General features: G+C 47.0%; 1 long non-coding RNA gene across 1 annotated transcript; it reads right to left on the bottom strand.

The window, feature by feature from the left end:
* Window positions 1-272: 272 nt before the first annotated feature.
* On the bottom strand, window positions 273-4,999 carry LOC138841671 (uncharacterized). The gene is made up of 3 exons (XR_011376474.1): window positions 4,715-4,999; window positions 4,231-4,320; window positions 273-3,423 (listed from the first exon to the last, which is right to left on the bottom strand). It is a non-coding gene; the product is annotated as an uncharacterized lncRNA (long non-coding RNA).
* Between the last annotated feature and the right edge of the window lie 675 nt (window positions 5,000-5,674).

Below are 5,674 nucleotides of genomic sequence, written 5' to 3'. Positions count from 1 at the left end.
TCTGTTACGCAGTGCTGGGCTGTGTGACCCCAATGGGCTGTGACTCACAGCCTGCCTCTGGGACTGGAAGCCTAGACTTCAATCTGGTGGCCTCATGCTCTTCCTTAGCGTTTTCTTCCAAAGCTGGCATTTTACCACTTGAACCACACTTCTACTTGAGCTGGCATTTTTGCTGCCAGATAGTAAAAAAGAAAAAAGAAAAAGAAAACCCAGAAGTACTTAGTCCTTAACAATGGTAAGGAAATAAAAATAACACTTTATTTAATCCATCATGCCATTTAAATGTAGTTTATCTACCCAGAAAACAAACACAAGTACTTCCCAGGTGAAAAAGGTGAACTATGTCCTTTGTCATGTAAATTTGTGTTCCCCCCCCACCACTACCACTGTCAACATAAGAAAAGGAGTGAGCGCTGGAGAATCATCCCATCAAATCAGACCAGGTGAAGACTAAGTTGCTGCTCCAGGCCCAGGACTAGAGAGAGGTGAATGCGGAAGGAACTCCATTTCATATTGCACATTGGCGTGAATGCAGTCTCAGAGAGTGAGCTTGGATGCCCTGCTGTTGAAACTCCAATAAGAAGAGGACAATGCAACTCCATTAGTCACCACCCTGCCTCTGGACATTTCCATCCTTTCATTAAAAATGAAGCTGGCAAAAGCAGAACTCTACCCCAAGAACAGTCACGATGTTATTTTCAAGCGCGTTCCTCCCTTGCTTTTCCTTCCGCGGGGCCCTGGACAGCCAGAATAGAGCTCCTCCCCATCAGGCTTCACAGTGGCCCTGTGGAGTGCACAGAGGTGTCCTGAGGAGCAGCGAGCAGGTGTGGGACCAGATCTCTTCTCCCAGCCTCCCTCTCCAGTCCCCTCTCCTTCCCATCTCCAACTGCATTCTAAATCCCAATGGCCTAAATTAGCCCTGGGGTACAGGTCACACCAAGAGCAGAGAGGGGGTACAGGTCACACCAAAAACAGAGAAGGGATACAAGTCACACTACCAAGAGCAGAGAGGGGATAGAGTCATACCAAGAGCAGAGAGGAGGTACAGGTTAAACACTGAGAATAGAGAGGGGTACAGGTCACACCACTGTGAGCAGAGAGCATCCTATGGGGAGGGGAGAAGATGGCACCCACCAAGGCTGATGAGCAGGAAACCAAACCACACTCCCGCAAACAACCACACACACACACCAAACAACCACACACACACACCCCAAACAATCATAAACATCCCAAACAACCACACACATCCCAAACAACTACACACATCCCAAACAACCACACACACCACAAACAACCACACACATCCCAAACCACACACTTCCCAAACAACTACACACACCCCAAACAACCACACATACCCCAACCACACACACCCCAAACAACCACACACACCAAACTCAGCAGCATTGCTGTTTTGAGACACATCTGCCTGGATAGTCTTCCATCTCCATGGACCAAGAGTGAGGCTAAGGCTTTGGGCCTAGTCAGGGCTTGGACCTCGACTGTCAATAAATAAGCCATATATGCTGCTCATCCGATGATGTCAATTCGCCAACACAATCACTGGGTGCATCTAAGGTTTGGGCTCAGTAGGATAACAGTGGGACAATACATCCTCAGCTACATGCTGGTGGCTGGCACCTATCATCTCAGCTACTTAGCAGGCTGACATTAGAAGGATCAAGGTTCTAGGACAGACCGGGCAGAAAGGTCCACAAGACACTGTTTCTGGGGGAGAAAAACAGTGCGGTGACATGGGCCCGGGAGTCCAACATCACCAGTGAACCTAGAGGAGGTGGATTCAGACACAGTCATACAACATTGGCAGAAAGCAAAGGAACCTAGAGGCAAGGTTCAAGTGGTAAAGCATCCGTATAACAAGTGCAAGGCTCTGAGTTTAAACCCTAGGATCACCAAAATTTTGAACAGCAAAAATGAGCAAAATGTGCTCATTTTAGGGCTTGTCCTGAGTCAAACCCCAGCATACAGGCTTGCATAACCCTCATTGCAACCTTGTGTGTGTTTACTTGACGTCTGAGAAAGAGTGGCTCCAAACCCAGAAACACTTTGCGATTCTACAGATGGAACTCAATCCCAGCTCCCTAAAAAGAGCTGTGGGTGAAGTGTGTCCTTTCTCCTCTGGACCAGGGTTGACATGGTCTCAAGGCCTGGCCCGGCCACATCTGTGACATTCACGGGTCAGTGAGTGTGGCCCTGTGTGTGCTCTCTCTACCTCTGTGGTTCAGACAGTTAACATGTCCTAGAATTCCAGGTTTTGAGCCAGGTGGCCTGATGTCCCCACCTGGCACATCAAGACACTTACATTTCAGTCTCATCACTTGTGGCCTGAAAATAGCAACACAGTCCAATGTATGGAAAAGAAGAAGGAAGAAAAAGATGGGAACGTCTCCCCCAAAGTTTCAAAGGCTCCTCAAGTTGACAACAGAAGGCAATAGGAGACTCAGCATGAGAATGTGGCACCCAAAATAAAGGCCTTTATCAAAAACTTCCCAGTGGATGGGGAAACTGAGTCTCCAAGAGGCAGACGGTGACCCTAGGCTCTTCCTGCCCAGGGGTAGGTAGAGATGTGGGCTGGAGCTTGAAGTATCTGTGCACCTGTTTTAACCCAGTCAGCACGTGGGTCAGGACACTGGTCCTCTTATACAACATCCTCCACTGCCTCCCCCAGTCTCCAAAAGGTAGGATGTATGCAGGGTGCACAAAGAATCGGCACTGAGAACAGGCAAATCCCTGGGAGCCCACAACACAGATGCTTCAATGTATATTATGTACATCCTGGAAAATCACACATGCTCTTGAAAGTGCAAAGTCAGACTTCCTCTTCCCTCCCTCTCACTTTCCCTCCTCACAGGCTAAGCCTTATGCAGAGGTGATAAAAATCAGCCTCAGGATCCAAACCAATGTCCTCAGTCCTGCAAACCCTTCCAGGAGGCAGGGTGGCAGAGCCAGGCTGCCAGTAGAACACACACACAGACACACACACACACACACACACACACACACAGACACACACACAGACACACACACAAACAGACACACACACAGACACACACACACACACACACACATACACACACACACACCGCTCATCCCAGAGATGGCTTATTGATGCAATTACATGGTTCAAAGCCAGTGGCACCTGACAGGGGAAGAAAAAGACAAAACCAGAAAGGGAGGGATGGCCCCAGCACTACTCCCTTGGGCCGGCTGTACAAGTGCCAAATGCCTTTTCCTTGTGAACCACAGAGGCAGGTGCGGGCCGGCAAGCAGACAGGACCACAGCCCTGGCAACAGGAGGAAGTGGTAGTTGAGGTTTCCCGATAGATCTCCTGATCCTCTCTGGACCTCAGGACCTCTCCTAGGCTCCCCAGTGCTTTCCCTCTCTGGTCTCTGCTTGGCCTGCTCAAGAGGGACAGACAGACAGAAGTTAAAAGAGCAAGATTAGTTTCCTTTCACCCCTAACCCATCTCCTCATCCCTGTCCAGGGGCAGGGAGTACAAAGGTGGACACACAGGGAATCAAGAGCTCCAGGCTGCTGCCATTGGATCAGTGGGAAACTGGGCTGTTTGCATTTCCAAGTGCTGAATGGCCGGCCACTGTGATGTCCATGTTGATAATTCCTGATGCTTTGTATTCCAGCAAATGTTTAATCCCTCACTGATCAATAATCCTCACTCGGCTGTTCTTTTTTCCCTTTTTTAAAGAACCAAATCCCTTTTTACTCTTCAAATCCTTGAATAAAATTAGGCTGCTTTAGCCCTGGATGCGTTATTCCTCAAAGAAGCTGTGTGGTTTCATAACCTCGGTTGGGGTATTTTTAAAGGGACTGCCTAGACACACTTGTTCTTGGTGTCACCTAACTTGTCTCTGCAATTGCTGTGTGTTATAAGCTGGTCTCCTCAGACACTGCTTTCAACACAGATCTACTTTTTTTTTCGCTCAAAAGAAGAAAATAATTCAAAGTGAAGTTATTTGCCCTAACTAAACCAGTGAGTCTAATCTTTGCATTCCTGGCTTACACTTAAGTCCTTCTGTACAACTTGATTTCTACCTTCCATCTATAATTTCTTTCCAAAACCATATTGAAAAGAAAACAGCTCCATTCCTAGGCCATCTTAAGAAGCTGTACTTCTTTCTTAGAGGCACGGCTGAATGTTTTGGAAAATGCACATGACACATGGAAAGAGACAACGGCTCTGTGCTCACAGGGGATGGGCTGGCAGGGGGGTCTCACAATCCACTCCAGGTCCACCAAAGTTCCACAAACAACGGCAACAGAAAGAAACTGCCTTTCATCTGTAGCAGCAACCAAAGCAGCAACTTTCACCAAAGCTAACCCAAGCCAGGAGTACATCCCACACACACCAACCACTTCCACAGTTAGCCCATAAGAGCCCAAGCAGCTCACCACAATATGTATTAGAAAAACACATAATTTGTGGTGGAGAAAGAAGAGTCTCTCATACAAAAAAGAAAAAAAGGGGGGGGGGAAGCTCTTTCAAATGCAATTAACCAAAAGACATATTTCCCCTGTGTTTGTAAAGATCACTCTATGAGAAGCATAGTTTTTGTGTGAGAGGAGGGGGGGGTGGAGAGAAATGGGTTATCCCCACTAGTTAAGAAAGACAATTAAATTACTGGAGATTACCTTCATCATTAAGGAGAATGGGCTTTATTCATATTTACAGACCTAAGCAGACTTCAGTTTCCAGGTCACAAATGAATCTCTTCTCGTCTCAGATGCACATGTGGACACTGACATGGGCTGCTGTTGAGTTGATTGGATAATAATCTTATTCTCAAGCTCCTGCTGGAAAGAAGAGCTCCAGAGGAGGGCAGCAGGGGGAGGGGGAGATGGGTGAGGGAGGGAGGGAGGGAGGGAAGCGAGGAAGGAAGGAAGGAAGGGATAAAAAGAAGAATCCAATCATGTATTCTTCCTGGTTGGAATAAAAACGTAACCCCAGTATCCTGGAAGGGTTTCAAACACAGGCGAACAGTGTGCAGGAGGGTGTGTTAACAGCATGCCTTACCGGTGTGGCCTGCCTGAGACACTCTTAATGAATATTACTTCCTTCCCATTGGCTGTTCCCGCTAGAAACCCAGACCCATCCCTCCTTTCAGAAGTCAGTAATTCAGCTCCAGCCAAAGTCCAGAAAACATGCTCACGCAGGGACAAGGCTCCACCACCGATCCATAACCTTTGTGTCCTACAGTCAACCTGACCAACAGTACATAGGAGTGAATTTTTTCTGCCTTGGGTTGTGTTCCCAGCTTTGTGTCTGTTCTAAACTGAAGGTCCATCAAAGAAAAGAAAAATAGACAGCTTTCTTTAGAGAGAACATGCTGTCCTAAATGCTGGGGAGAAAGAACTTTCTCAATCAGGCTTCCAAAACCAGATCTGAAACGTTGTCTATATCTTAAAATCCATCCAGGTGATTTTTTTTTTAAAAACTCTGTGCCAAAATAAAGTAAAATCCCCAATTAATATATGTCCTTTTGTGGACTGAAGCTTCATCTCCCTCTGAAATGTCACATACCAATGCACCCTTTGAAGAGCTGTTCAGAATCACTTGGAGCAGCAATATCTAAGCAGTACACAAATATGCATTCAGGTGACAGGATGACTAAGTTTTCTTTTCCAAACAATGCT

This window comes from Dipodomys merriami, unplaced genomic scaffold (genome assembly GCF_024711535.1).
Source record: "Dipodomys merriami isolate MVZ:Mamm:240054 unplaced genomic scaffold, mDipMer1.0.p SCAF_3262, whole genome shotgun sequence".
Classification (NCBI taxonomy): domain Eukaryota; kingdom Metazoa; phylum Chordata; class Mammalia; order Rodentia; family Heteromyidae; genus Dipodomys; species Dipodomys merriami.
The sequence above is the reverse complement of the archived record's forward strand: the minus strand, read 5'-3'. Positions and strand labels throughout refer to the sequence as shown.